This window comes from Hylobates moloch, unplaced genomic scaffold, assembly GCF_009828535.3.
Source record: "Hylobates moloch isolate HMO894 unplaced genomic scaffold, HMol_V3 SCAFFOLD_4, whole genome shotgun sequence".
Classification (NCBI taxonomy): domain Eukaryota; kingdom Metazoa; phylum Chordata; class Mammalia; order Primates; family Hylobatidae; genus Hylobates; species Hylobates moloch.
This window is the reverse complement of record NW_026652279.1, coordinates 46,873,175-46,889,010: the sequence shown is the minus strand read 5'-3', so window position 1 is coordinate 46,889,010 and position 15,836 is coordinate 46,873,175. Positions and strand designations below refer to the sequence as shown.

At 38.3% G+C, this 15,836-nt stretch overlaps 1 protein-coding gene and 1 pseudogene across 8 annotated transcripts in view; one reads left to right on the top strand and one right to left on the bottom strand.

The window, feature by feature from the left end:
• LOC116467418 (Y-box-binding protein 1-like) overlaps positions 1 to 14,741 on the top strand; it is an 87,449-nt pseudogene extending 72,708 nt beyond the window's left edge.
• ZBTB20 (zinc finger and BTB domain containing 20) overlaps positions 1 to 15,836 on the bottom strand; it is a 787,576-nt gene that overhangs the window by 600,448 nt on the left and 171,292 nt on the right. The gene's annotated exons all lie outside the window — the stretch shown is intronic.

Sequence of the window (15,836 nt, the reverse complement as noted above, 5' to 3'; positions counted from 1 at the left end):
CTCTTCTTATAGTTTTTTGTCTTGAAATCTGTATTGTATGATATCAGTATATTTCAAGTATACTTACAAATATGATTATAGTATTATAATGTTCTGTTTTTCTATGTACATATTATGTACATAGTACTAGTACTATTAGGTACTATGTAATAGTAATAATATTATTACTGTTACTGCAAGTTTTGTACCTTCAGATGATTTCTTATTGCTCATTAACATCCCTTTCTTTCTAATTGAAGTACTCCCTTTAGCATTTCTTGTAGAACAGGTCTGATATTGATGAAATCCCTCAGCTTTTATTTGTCTGGGAAAGTCTTTATTTCTCCCTCATGTTTGAAGGATATTTTCACCAGGTATACTATTATAGGGTAAGAGTTTATTCCTTCAGCGCTTTAAGTATGTCATGCTACTTTTTCCTGTGCTGTAAGGTTTCCACTGAAAAGTCTGATGCCAGACACTCTGTTGTATGTTATTTGTTTATTTTCTCTTTCTACGTTTAGAATCCCTTTCCTTATATTTGACCTTTTGGGAATTTGACTATTAAATGCCTTGAGATAGTCTTCTTTAGGTTAAATCTGCTTGGTGTTCTTTAACCTTCTTGTGCTTGAATAATTATATCTTTCTCTAGGTTTGTGAAGTTCTCTGATATTGTCCTCAGAACAAACATTCTACCTCTATCTCTCTCTTTACCTCAATTTTAAGATCAATAACTGTTGCCCTTTTGAGTATCTTGTAGGCATGCTTCATTCTTTTTTATTCTGTCCTTTTGTCTCCTAAATATGTTTTCAAACAGCCCTTCTTCAAGCTCACTAATTCTTTCTTCTGTTTGATTAATTCTCCTGTTAAGAGGCTGCTGCTGCATTCTTCAGTGTGTCAACCGCATTTTTCACCTCCAGAATTTCTGTTTGATTCTTAAAAATTGTGTCAATCTATTTGTTAAATTTGTCTGATAGGATTCTAAATTCCTTCTCTATGTTATCTTGAATTTTATTGAGTTTCTTCGATAATTCTGTCTAAAAGGTCACATTATCTCTGTCTCTCTGGGATTGATTCTTGGTGCATTATTTAGATTGCCTGATGAGGTCATGTCTTCCTGGATGGTCTTGATGCTTGTGGATGTCTGTTAATGTCTAGACATTGAAGAAGTAGGTATTTATTGTAGTCTTGGCGGTCTGGACTTGTTTGTACACATTCTTCTTGAGGAAGCATTCTAGGTATTCAAAGGGACTTGTTTATTGTGACTAAATTTTTGGTCAATGCAGCTGTGTCTACATTGGGGGCACTCCAGGGTCAGTTACACTGAGACTCTTACAGACTCACAGAATTACCACATTGGTGGTCTTGTACAAGATCTGGAGGAATTCTCTGGATTACTAGGCAGAGACTTTTGTTCTCTTCCATTACTTTCTCCCAAACAGAGTCTCTGTGTGTGTGTGACTCTTAGCTGCCTGGTGCTGGCTGGGGGAGACATAATACAAGTTCCCCTGTGGCCATCACCACTGAGACTGTGCTGGGTCTGACCTGAGGCCAGCACAGCACTGGGTCTTGCAGAAGGCCCACTATAACCACTATTTTGCTGCTACCTACATTCACCCAAGGCCCTGGGGTTCTACAATTATCAGTTACCAACACCAGCCATGCCTGTGTCCTTTTTTTCATGGCACCGAATTCCCCCGGCCCCAGACGGTTCCAGAGAGGCCCTCTAAGATCCAGGGCCTGGAGTAAGAAACCTTAAGAATCTACCTGGTGCTCCATTCTACTGCAGCTGAGCTGGCACGCAAGCCACAAGACAAGTCTTTTCCACAAGCACAGAAGTCTCTTTCCTTGGACACCACTGCCACAGGCCCATGGAGAGTACTAACAGGCTACTGTCAATGTTCATTCAAGACCCAAAGGTTCTTCAGTCAGCTTGTGGAGAATGCTGCCAGGCCTGGGACTCATCCTTCCATGTGGTGAGCTCCCCTCTAGCCTAGGGAAAGTCCCCAAATGCCATTCAAGAACCAAGTCCTGGATTCAGGAACCCCAAGAGCCCATTTCCTGCTCTACAACACTATGGCCAAGCTAGCATCTAAGCTGCAAGACAAAGTCCCCTTTTCTCTCCCATCTGTTTTTCTCAAGCAGAAGTAGTCTCTCCCTGTAGCCACCACAGCTGGGAATGTTCTGGATCACACCTGAAGCCAGCATGTTTCAGAGTCCCACTCAATGCCCATGACATGTACTGCCTGGATATTGCTGCTGATTAGGAAAGGCCCAAAGGCTCTTTAGTCAGCAGGTGATGAATCCTGCCAGGGCTGGGTCCTTCTCTTCAAGGCAGCACGTTCCCTTCTAGCCCAGAGTATATCTAGAAATGTTATCTGGGAGATAGTGCCTAAAATGGGTGCTTCAAGACTCTACTTGGTGCCCTATCCTACTGTGGCTGAGTGGGATCCAAGTTGCAAGACAAAGTCCTGTTTACTCGTCACTCCTCTCCTCAAGTGGAAGAAAGGAGTCTCTTTCAGAGCTGCCAATTGCATTGCTTGGTGTCAGAGGAGGGGTGGCAGAAGCCCTCCCTTGGCCACCCTGTCTGGTGTCTCATTAGGTCATATGACCCCTGCATCCACTGGCTCCAAGCCTAGCAGAGCACTAGGACTTGCCTAGGAGTTGCAGTCCTTGTGGCTCAGACTGCCTTAAAGTTTATTTAGGACCCCAGAGAATTTTAGCCCATAGTGGTGAAGTTTGTCAATACTTGAGTTCCAACCACTGGGATGGACAATTTCTCTCTTGTAAATCACTTTTAAACCTAGTATAAAAGATAAAAGACAAAAAGTATCAAAAACAACTATAGCTAGAATATTTGTTAATGGATACACAATATAAAAAGGTATAAAATGTTATATCAATAAAGTGGGGGGCTGGGGGAAAAGCAAGGTATAGAGTTTTTGTATGCAATGGAAATTAAGTTGTTATCAGTTTAAATTTGATGGTTGTCACTACAAGATGTGTTATATATGCCTCAAGGTAACCACAAGGAAAAAACCTCTAGTAGACACAAAAAATAGAGACATGAATCAAAGCAAAAATTGAATAAAATACAAAAGAAGACAGCAAGATTGGAAGAAAGAAACAAAAGAACTACGAAACAGGCCAGGCATGGTGTCTCATGCCTGTAATCCCAGCACTTTGGGAGGCCAAGGGGAGTGGATCATGAGGTCAGGAGTTCGAGGCCATCCTGGCCAAGATGGTGAAACCCCGTCTCTACTAAAAATACAAAATCAGCTGGGCACGGTGGCAGGTACCTGTAATCCCAGCTACTCCAGAGGCTGAGGCAGGAGAATTGCTTGAACCCGGGAGGTGGAGTTTGCAGTGAGCTGAGATTGCACCACTGCACTCTAGCCTGGGTGACAGAGCAAGACTCCGTCTCCAAAAAAAAAAAAAAAAAAAGAACTACAAAACAGTCAGTAAACAATTAACAAACGGGGCAATACTAAGTCCCTATTTGTTGATAATTACTTTAAATGTAAGTGGATTAAATTCTCCAATCAAAATACAAAGAGTGGCTCAACAGAAAACAAAAATGTAAAATCCAACAATATGCTGCCTATAAGAGGCTCACTTTAGCCGAAAGGATACAGAGCCAAAAAGTGAAGATATGAGAAAAGATATTCCATTCAAATGATAACCAAAAGAGAATAGGAGTGGTTATAGTTGTATCAGACAAAATAGACTTTCAGTCAAAATCTATCAGAAGACACAAAGAAGGTCATTAAATGATAATAAAGTGGTCAATTCATTAAGAGGACATAAAAAATTGCACATATACATGCACTCAACATTAGAGAATCTAAATATATAAACTAAATGTTAACAGAAGGGAAAAATAGACAGCAGTACAATAATAGTAAAAGACTTCAATATCCCACTTTCAAAAATGGATAGATCATATAGACAGCAAATCACTAGGGAAATAGTGGTCTTTAAAAGTACTACAGACCAAATAGACCTACAGACGTATATAGAACATTCCATCCAACAGCAGTAGAATACACATTTTTCTCAAGTGCACATGGAACAGTCTCCAAATAGATCAGATGTTGGGCCACAGAACAAATCTTAACAAATTTAGAAAAAACTAAAATTATCTCAAGTATCTTTTCTGACTACATTATAAAATTAGAAATAAATAAAAGGAGAAATTAAAAATGAAAAAATAAAAGTTAAAAAATCACAAATATGTGGCAATTAAATAATACATTTCTTAACAGCCAATGTGTAAAAGAAGAAATCAAAACCAAAATCTTGAATATCTTTAAACAAATGAAAATGAGCACACAAGAGGCAAGGACATAACAATGAATGCCTACATTAATAAAAGAAGAAAAATCTTAAACAACTTAACTTCACACCTCAAAAAATTAAAAAAAGAACAAACTAAGGGCACAAAGCTAGCAGTAATAAGGATATATTAAAAATTAGACCAGAAATAAATGGAATAGGAAATCGAAAAATAATAGAAAAGATCAGTAAACCTAAGAGTTCGTTTTTTGAAGACAGATAAATCTTTAGCTAGATTACCCAAGAAAAAAAAAGAAAGAAGACTCGAATTTAAAATTTTGTAATGGAAAATGGACAATTAAAATGATAGAACAGAAATACACAGGATTAAAAAAAGACTACATTAAACAATTATATTCCAACAGATTAGATAACTTAGTAAAAAATAAGTTCCTAGAAACATATAAGATGCAAAGACTGCATCATAAATAATAAAATTCTGAACAGATCAATAGCAAGTAAGGAGATTGAATCAGTAATAAAAAATTCTCCCATCAAAGAAAAGCCCAGGACTAGATGACTTTTATTTTTTGAGACAAAGTCTTGCTCTGTCACCCAGGTTGCAGTGCAATGGTGTGACCTTGGCTCACTGCAACCTCCATCTCCTGAGTTCAAGTGATTCTCCTGCTTCAGCTTCTCAAGTAGCTGGGATTACAGGCACCCACCACTACACCCAGCTAGTTTTTGTATTTTTAGTAGAGATGGGGTTTCACTGTGTTGGCCAGGCTGGTCTCAACCTCCAGAATTCAAGTGATCTGCGTGTCTCAGCTTCCCAAATTGCTGGGATTACAGGCATGAGCCACCGTGCCTGGCGAAAGAACTAGATGTCTTGATGAGCAGATTCTACCAAGCTTTAAAAAATTAATGCCCATCCCTCTCAAACAGTTCCAAAACGTTTACAAGAATGACATACTTCCTAACTCATTTCAAGGCCAGCATTGCTCTCATATCAAAGGTGGATAAGAGTGCTACAAGATGGATATACACCATAAGCAAGCTATTGCAAGGACAAAAAACCAAACACTCACTCATAGGTGGAAATTGAACAATGAGAACACTTGGACACAGGAAGGGGAACATCACACACCAGGGCCTGTTGTGGGGTGGGGGGATGGGGGAGAGATAGCATTAGGAGATATACCTAATGAAAATGATGAGTTAATGGGTGCAGCACACCAACATGGCACATGTATACATATGTAACAATCTGCACGTTTTGCACATGTACCCTGGAACTTAAAGTATAATAAATAAATAAATACATATATATATATATATAAAGAGTGCTATAAGAAAAGAAAATCACAGAGCAATATCTTAGATGAATATAGATACAAAAGTCTTCAACAAAATACCACCAAACCAAATTCAACAGCACATTAAAAGGATCATACACCAAGATCAGGTGGGATTTATCTCTGGGATGCAAGGATGGTTCAACATACACAAATCAATAAATGTGATACATCACATTAACAAAACGAAGGATAAAAATCATATGATGATCATTTCAACAGTGCGGGAAAAGCACCTGACAAAAATCAATGCTTTCTTGATAAAAAGCCTCAACAAATTTGGTACAGAAGGAAGGTACCTCAACATAATAAAGATCATATATGGCAATCCCATAGAAAACATCATACTCAGTGGTGAAAAGCTGAAAGCATTTCCTCTAAGATTGGGAATGAAAAAGCATACTCACTCTCACTATTTCTATTAAACATAGTATTGGAATTCTTAGCCAGAGCAATTAGGCAAGAAAAAAATTGGAAAGGAAGAAGTTAAATGGTCTCTGTTTATAGATGACATAATCTTATATGTAGAAAAACCCTAAAGACTCCAGCAAAGAAAAGACAAAAAAAAAAAAAAACCTGTTGAAACGATATATGAACCTAATAGTTTCAGGATACAACGTAACATACAAAAATTAGTAGCAGTTCCATACATTAATAAAGAACTCTCTAAGAAATTAAGAAAACGATCCATCTTAGTCTGTGGGCATTGCTTATTACCGAAGGCTGGGTAATTTATAAAGAGAAAAAGTTTATTTGGCTCATGGCTTTTCCAGATGTACAAGAAGCATGGCACCAGCTCCTGGTGAGAGCTCAGGCTGCTTCCACTCATGGCAGAAGGTAAAGTGAAGCCAGTGTGTGGAGATTACAAGGCAAGAGAGAAAGAAGAGGGAGCTGCCAGGCTCTTTTTAACAATCGGCTCTCATGGGAACCAACAGAGAAAGAAATCACTCAATACATCAAGAAGGACATCAAACCACTTATGAGCAAACTACCCGCACGATCAAACACCTCCCATTAGGCCTGACCGCGAACATTGGGATCAAATTTCAACATGAGGTTTGTGGGGACAGATATCCAAATTATAAAACGATTCCACTTACAATAGTATCAAATACAATAAAATACTAAGAAATAAATTTAACCAAGTTGATGAAGAATTTGTACACTGAAAACTCTAAGACACTGATGAAAGAAACTGAAGACAAAAACAAGTGTAAAAATATTGCACATTCGTGAATTGAAAGAATTGCTATTTTTAAAATGCCCATGCTATCTAAAGCATTTTCAGATTCAATGCAATCTATCAATATTATAATGACATTTTTTGCAGAAATAGACAAAAGAATCCTGAAATTTGTTTGGAACCACAAAAGATCACAGATAGCCATAGCAATCTTGAAAAGGAACAAAGCTGGAGGCATCACACTCCGTGATTTCAATTTGTCTTACGAAGCTACAGTAATCAAAATAGTTTGGTACCGGCATAAAAACAGACACCTAGGTCAATGGAATAGAATTGAGAGCCCAGAAATAAATGCACACTTCTATGGTTAACTAATCTTTGGTAAGGGCACCAACTATACACAATAAGGAAAGGAAATTCTCTTCGATAAGTGGTTTTGGGGAAACTTGGATACTCAAATACAAACTGGATCCTTGTCTTGCACTGTACACAAAAATTAACTCAAAATGAATTAAAGATTTAAATGTAAGATCCAAAACTGTAAAACAAGGCTCTTTGACATTGGTCTTGGCAAAGAGTTTTTGGATATTGACACGAAAAGCACAGGTAACAAAAGCAAAAATAAAAAAAAGTGGAACTACAACAAACTAAAAACCATCTGCACAGCAAAGGAAACAAAAACTGAGAAGGCAACCTAGTGAATGGGAGAAAACATTTGCAACTATGTATCTGATGAAGGGCTGATATTCAAAATGTACGTAGAACTCACACAACTCAATGGCAAAAAAATAATAATAACAATAACTCAATTTAAAAATGGGAAAAAGGCCTGAACAGACATTTTTCCAAAGACGGCATACAAATGGGCAGGAAGTATATTAAAAAGTGCTCAACATCAATAATCATCAGGGAAATGCACATCAAAACTACAGTGAGATATCACCTCATGCCTGTCAGAAGGGCTAAGAGATAAATACCTGCAAGAATGTGGAGAAAAGAAAACACTTGTCCACTGTAGGTGGGAATGTAAATTGGTATAGCCATTATGGAAAATAGTATGGAGTTTCCTAAAAAAATTCAAAATAGAATAATCATATGATCCAGCAAGCCCACTTCTGGATTTATATCCAAAGGAAATGAAATCAGTATCTTTAAGAGATATCTGTACCCTCATACTTATTGCAGCACTATTCATAACACCCAAAAGATGGAAACTACCTAAGTATCCATCAATGGGTAAATCGGATAAATGAATAAAGAAAATGTGATACATATACACAATGAAATATTATTTTGCCATAAAAAATAATCAAACCTGTCATTTTCAACAACATGAATGAACCTGTAAGACATTATACTAAGTAAAATAAGCAAGATATAGAAAGACAAATAGTCTGTGAGCTCACTTATATGAAATCATATAAAAAGGTGAATCTCATTGCAACAGAAAGAGTGATGATTGCCAGGGGATGGTGGTGGAGAAAATAAGGAGATGTTGATTAAAGGGTACAACATTTCAGTTATAAGTTGAACAAGTTCCAGGGATCTAATGTACAGAATAGGTGGTGAAGAATGTGTGAATTAACTTGATTGTGATAATCACTGAGAAATGTATGCATAAAACAATCACAATGCACACTTTCACTATATACAATCTTTGTCAATTAAATATTTTTAAATAAAAAATAAATAAAATTGTACTTCTGGTTTTTGAGATTCTGCTTATTTTTTATCCACTCTTTTTTCTCACTCCTTTTTAGATTAGATAATTTCTATTGATCTATCTTTAAGTTCAATGACTTTTCCTTCAACCCTCCTCCATTATACTGTTAATCCTACTAATTTATTTATTAAATATAATACATTTCTCTGTTTTAAAATTCCCATTTGGTTCTTTTTTCTTTTTGTTTAAGATGAAGTCTTGCTCTGTCGCCAGGATGGAGTGCAATGGCGCAATCTCGGCTCACTGCAACCTCTGCCTCCTGGGTTCAAGCAATTCTCCCGCCTCAGCCTCCCTAGTAGCTGGGATTACAGGCACGTGCCACCATACCCAGCTAATTTTTGTATTTTTAGTAGAGATGGGGTTTCACCATGTTAGCCAGGATGGTCTTGATCTCTTGACCCTGTGATCCGCCCCCTCAGCCTCCCAAAGTGCTGAGATTACAGGTGTGAGCCACCATGCCTGGCCCATTTGGTTCTTTTAATAATTTCTTATTTCTCTGCTGAGATTTCCTATCTTTTTGTTCATTTCAACCATATTCCCTTTCATCTCTTAAAGCGCAGTTTTAATACCTGCTTTAATTTTCTTGCCTAGTAATTCCAACATGTGGGTGATTTTAAGATTGTCATCTGTTGATTTTCTTTATCCTTAAGAAAGGGTAACATTTTACTGGGTTGAAGTAATTATGGGGTTTTTGTTTGTTTGGTTGTTTGTTTTTGTTTTGTTTTGTCTCGAGACAGAGTCTCACTCTGTTGCCAGGCTGGAGTGCAGTGGCATGATTTTGGTTCACTGCAACCTCCGCCACCTGGGTTCACACAATCCTCCTGTCTCAGCCTCCCGGGTAGCTGGGACTACAGGTGCCCACCACCACACCTGGCTAAATTTTTGTATTTTTAGTAGAGACGGGGTTTCACCATGTTAGCCAGGATGGTCTCAATCTCTTGACCTCGTGATCTGCCCGCCTTGGCCTCCCAAAGTGCTGGGATTACAGGCGTGAGCCACTGCGCCTGGCCAATTATGGGTTTTAACTTAGACATCGTCAATGTTAATTGTGGATACTCCAGATTGTGTCACATTGAGCCAAAGAGCGCTAATATCTTTGTTCTCATGGGACATCAATTTGGCTAATCTCATATTGAAAAATTTGTGGTTTTTGGATCTCAGTGTGGATTGATTTCAGTCTGCCCTGTGCATGTGCAGTTTAGGGGTCAGCCAAAGACTTAAGACAGAATTTATACACACAATTTCCCATCTCTGTCTCTTTACTTTCCTATGTTTTTCCTCATTCTCTGACATCCCCATTCCTTCCCAGAGTTCCTACAGCCTACAGAGAAAGCAAGGGCTTTCTCTTGGAGTTTAATTGTCCCATGTTGCCACTGCAATTGGAGATGCCCTCAGAAAAAGCCTCAGAAATGTGAAACTCACTTCATCTCATGACATTTGCTTAATACAAAGTTTGAACCTCCTCTAATATTTCTCTAGTCTTATCCATTCTCCAAAACCTTTAGATAGTTGTATTGTGTTTTGTTATGCTTTGCTTTTATTTTTTGTTTTTGTCCAGAGTTTATAGCTACTATTTGCAGGCTGGTTGTTTGATTGGAAGTTTATTTCTCCACACAAGAAGCAAAATTCTTGTATTATTACTAATCTTGAGAACAGAAGGTTACAGAGAAACAGAAAACAGAAGGCTTTAAAAAAGTACCAAGAGATACAAATAAAAATTGAATAAAAACCAAAAAAAATTAGAAACATGTCCCCTGCTTCTGGGAGAGGGCTGAACAAAGGCAGATGAAGAGGCAATAAAGTAGGTAATAAGTACATTTACAGAAATATGTGTCATCAAATAGCTAAGAATGCAAGTAAAATTTATATATAACAAATACCCAAATGTTTTGGAAGTAGAAAAAATGTTAGTCAATAGTTCATATTGTCTAACAATCAATCTGTCACCCAGACTTTGTCACCCATGCTGGAATGCAGTGACATGATCATAGCTCACTGCAATTTCAAACGCTATCCTCCTGAGTATCTAGGACTACAGGCATACACCACCACACCTGGCTAATTTTCTATTTTATTTTTTGTAGACACACGGTTTCACTATGTTGCCCAGACTGGTCTTGAACGTCTGGGGGCTCAATCAATCCTCCCTGCTTGGCCTCCCAAAGTGCTGGGATTATAGCGTGAAAGGAAAATAAATCTTGGGGCCCAAAATCACTAAGCTAAAGGGAAAAGTCAAGCTGGGAACTGCTTAGGGCAAACTTGCCTCCCATTCTATTCAAAGTCATCCCTCTGCTCACTAAGATAAATGCATATCTCATTGCCTCTTTGGCAAGGCTAATCAGAAACTCAAGAATGCAACCATTTGTCTCTAATCTACCAATGGCCTGGAAGCCCCCTCCCACTTCGAGTTGTCCTGCTTTTGCTTCAAGTTGTCCTGCCTTTACGAACCAAACCAATGTTCATCTTACATATGTTGATTGATGTCTCATGCCTCCCTAAAATGTGTAAAACCAAGTTATGCTCTGACCATCTTGGGCACATGTTATCAAGACCTCCTAAGACTGTGTCATGGGCACGCATCCTTAACTTGGACAAAATAAACTTCCTAAATTGACTGAGACCTGTCTCGGATTTTTTAGTTTCACAACAGGCATGAGCCACCATACCTGGCCTCAAAAGTTTCAAAACCAACACTCTTCATCAGATCCCAGAACCAAAGAAGGAAAAAACAATTGAAGAATTTATGTCCACAGTTATGCCAAGATTTACACTAATGCATATCACATCTCAAAGATTGAAGAACTCTCTCAAGAACTGGTAATAATTAGGTTCCCAACCAAATTATATTTTCTAAATTAAAAATAAGCACACATCCAAATGTAAAATTTAAAAAAACCTGAAGCTAAAGCACATTCACCTTATAGATAAAAATAGAGTCCATACCTCTCTATTTTATAAATGCATTTTCAGACTTGATGCATTATAGGACATGGTAACCTCAAACAGCAAGGAAAACAAATCTTATTTAAAACTCAGTAAGAATATAATCTCTCTAAGAAATCTATCATTTTAAATAATTTCATTAAACTGTTTTCTCCTTTGATATACCCCTGGACGTAACACGATTAGGTTATAGTGAAAAACACCCTTAAAAAGTATGGTTCCACCATTAAGCAACTATGAGACTTTGGACAGGTCCCTTCACCTATCTAGGCTTCAGTTTACTCATGTGAAATGTGAGGCTGGAACATATGGTTTCTGCTTTCCAGGTGTAAAATTCTCTAACTACATAACTTTATTTCTAGGTTCTTCAATGATGGAAAGATTCTTGTATAATTTCTAAAAAATAGATTTGGCAAATTCCTCAGATCTCAGGCCCAAAGAAAATATTTCAGGAGAGACACATTATGCCTTTCACACAAGTGCAAAAAAATTAAAAATGTAGACTCCCACACACAATCTCAAGCAAATCATCAACTGACATCTGATGTTGTCTTAACTACAGAGTTAAGAAGCTTGTTTACATCTGTACTTGAGGTGAGTGAGACAATTTTGTGAATGGTATGTTAAAAGTAATTTCAAATTTGGAGAATTAAGCAATGAGAAATGTGCTGTAAATTTCAAGAAAAAGATGCTGCAATATTGTTTAGGATTCTGAGAACTTTAGATCTATCTTCTTATAAAAACTTCTGCTTAGAAACAAAGAAATGAACAAAAACCAGGATAAACAATACAATGCTCTTTCCAACTTGCTGGAATTACATTCACTCAGATAAACATTTATTAAGCACTTAGTTGGTACAAGGTGTACTGTCCTCTGTGAGACACATACACATAGAAAAGAATTTTGTATCTGCTTTAATGAGTTTATAATATGCCAGAATAAATACATACTAAAAGGCATATATACATACATAATATAATGCATTGCAGTAAGAGGTAAGTACTATGATAGAGGGACACAGAAAGTCCTGTGCCTCAGGCTTTGCTCCATGCAGGGCACTAAGCTATTTTGAATCACACTGCAGGAGGTGGCCAACTACACAGCATGCAGTGCATCAGTGCTATCCAGGGAAGAAAAGACTACTACATGGTTAAGAGAGCCTGAAAAAACAGAAGCAGAGAGGTGGACCTAGAAAACTAGCAGTCAGTTGAAGGTCAATATGTGCCTACCTGGAAAATAGGGTCCAACTACTGGGCAGAAGGCCAGGACCCAAGGGTGATTCTGTGCAACTGGGGGAGGTGAGAAAGGAGAGAAAGGAAGTGAGTATTCTGTTGTGGGAAGAAGGGAATTCCAAGATGACAACACAGCAAGAGCATAACTATAGATGAAGGAATTCTGAATTTCTTCTAGTTTCCCATCTCATGATCATGTCAATATAAAAGGAAATTACTATAAAATGTAATAATTTCTACCTGTCTACAGATTCTGGCAGGCTAAATTAAACCTGAAGATAAGGACAAAATTACATTCCAGTTTCTACTTACAACTTCTGTCACATAAAGAGGTACTTACACAGTTCATATGTGCAAACTGAGTTGCATGCTTTGTAAATCATTTTATTTAAATGTGAAATGTTTGGAATTGGGTATCACTGGTCTTCATTTTGTTTTGAAAAGGCAATATGAGTGAATTAATCTATAATCACGCTAATAACAAGAATAAGAATTTTAACTCCTTCCTTTGAAATGAAAAGACACATTCTTTAGCCAAGAGCTTCCAAGTTTAATTTACGATTCACAAAAGTCTACAAACATAAATTATATAGTAGAAGTTTCCCTTATTCTTACTTGAATATAACTCTAATCATCTGAATATCAGTTTTAACAAAATGAATAAGAGTACAACAGAGTTCAGATGAAGCTTGTTTCTTGCCAAAATCTGTATGAATGCCAACTACCTTCCAAGCACAAAAAAATCCTGCCTTCCATTTAAACAAACAAACAAACAAACAACAAACAAAACACCACATTGCCTAAGATTGGGCAATCACTACTAAGTGACTACTAAGTAGCGAGTAACAGCTAAGGGAAACGGAGGGAACTTAGGGAAACGGAGGGAACTTTAGGTCACCAGGGCACGGTACACTGAAAAACATGTGCTGCGCTTCTTCAGAAACAGGCTACAACAGCTGAAAGACGAGGCACCTTATATCTTGTTTATAAATCTCACTTTATAAAGGAGAAAAAAATGGAAGAAGGGGAAATAATATTCCGTTATATCCTATTTTGTGCTAGGCACTTAGATAATGTTTTATTATTTAAGTGAAACTTGAGTTCAATCGGTAGCAGGAGCGGAGAGCGGAACCCAGAGAGCCCTGAGCAGCCCCACCACCGCCCCCGGCCTAGTTACCGTCACCCTAGAAGGAGCCACAACCCTGCAGCCAGCAGGTCACCATCACAGCAACCACAACCCTGAGCAAAGACGCCAAGGCAGCCAACCCCAAGCCGGCACCACCTGCAGCGGTGCAGGGAGCAGTGGCAAGGGCGACCTCACAGGCGGCGCCTGCTGGTGGGGATAAGATCACCGCAAGGAAGATTTGGGGAACAGTAAAATGGTTCAATGTAAGAAATAAATGGTTTCATCTATGGGAATGGCACCAAGGAAGATGCAGTTGTACAGCATAATGCTATATAGAAGAGTAACCCCAGGAAGTACCTTAGCAGTGTAGGACACGGAGAGACTGTGGAGTTTGATGATGTTGCAGCAGAAAAGGGTGCGGAGGCAGCAAATGTTATAGGCCCCTGTGGAGTCCAGTTCATAGCAGTAAGTATGCAGCTGACCTTAACCATCATTGACGCTATCCATGTGGTCCTCGGGCAATTACCAGCAGAATTACCAGAATAGTGAGAGTGTAGAAAAGAACGAAGGACGGGAGAGTGCTCCCTTAGGCTCGGCCCAACAATGCCGGCCCTGCTGCAGGCGAAGGTTCCTGCCTTACTACAGGCAGAGACCCTACGGAAATTGACCACCATATTCTAACCCTCCCTTGCAGGGAGCAGCGACGGCAGGTGCTAACAACTGGGGTGCAGGAGCACAAGGTAGGCCAGTGAAGCAGGATATGTGTATGGTTTATAGACCACGATTCCTCAGGGAACCTCATTGCCAAAGCCAGCCTAGAGAGGACAGCAGTGAAGAGAGTAAAGAAAATCAAGATGAGACCCAATATCAGCAGCGACCTCAACTTCGGTGCTGCTAAAACCCCAATTATCTATGTAGACGCCCAGAAAACCCTAAACCACAACATGGCAAGGAGACAACAGCAACCAGTACACCAGTCAAGAATTCTGCACCCAAGGCAGAAGAAGGTTGAGTAAATGCCGGTTTACCATCTCCACCATCATCCAGTTTAGTCATCCAACAAGGAGAAATGAATATGAAATTACAGCAATAAGAAATGCAGGAAAGAAATGCTGAAGACCTTAAGTGCTTGCTTTTTGCCCTGATCAGATAACCAGAACTACCTGCATTATCTATGAAGCATGGGGTTTTTAAAATTATTTTTACCTAAAGACATGTCTTTTTGGTAATAACAAAGGTTTTTGTTGTTGTTGTTTTTGTGTGTTTTTTTTTTAGTTTGGTTTTTCTCAACATACCTTTAAAAGCTTTTAAATTGGTTCATATGTCAAGTTGAGATTTTTAAGCACTTCATTTTTAATTTGTAATAAAAGTTTACAACTTGATTTTTTCAAAAATGTCAACCAACTACAAGCACCCACTAAAAGTCTTAAACAATACAAAAACTTTAAATTAAATCAAATGGGGTGTTAACACCATATAATACAAAAAAGAAGTGAGGTTCAAAAATCCCAATGCTTTTGTGATGCCACATGTCATCTAACTGGTAGCACAACTTGATTGCAATCTGACTCTGAAGCTTTTCTTCATTCCCAGACATCCTATTTTTGTTGAAGTCCTAGATATTAAAAGTATAATTTTTTTTAGGAATAAAGCTCTGGTAGGCAGGAAATTCTGCTGAAGCTGTTTCTGGGCAACTTGACTTTGCCAGGGCCTTTGCACTGATTGTGTTAATGGCCACCTCCTCTTCAGATGTAGGGTTATGGATCACCTGTAACCTGTACAACAAGCTGAAGGAGTGTTTGCCTAATATCCAATCCACAGAATTTATTTCAAAAATGGTGAGCCTCACTAAGGTGATAGCAGTAGCCTGTCCACAGGCTGATCAACAAAATCTTGTCTTTGATCCATGGTTTCTGCTCCTTGGAGTCTCCCAAGGTACATTCTGCCACTGCTGGACCTAGAATCATAGTCTCCTTTCCTGCCAGCCTTCTCACCCTGCCAAACTTATCATATCCAATTGTT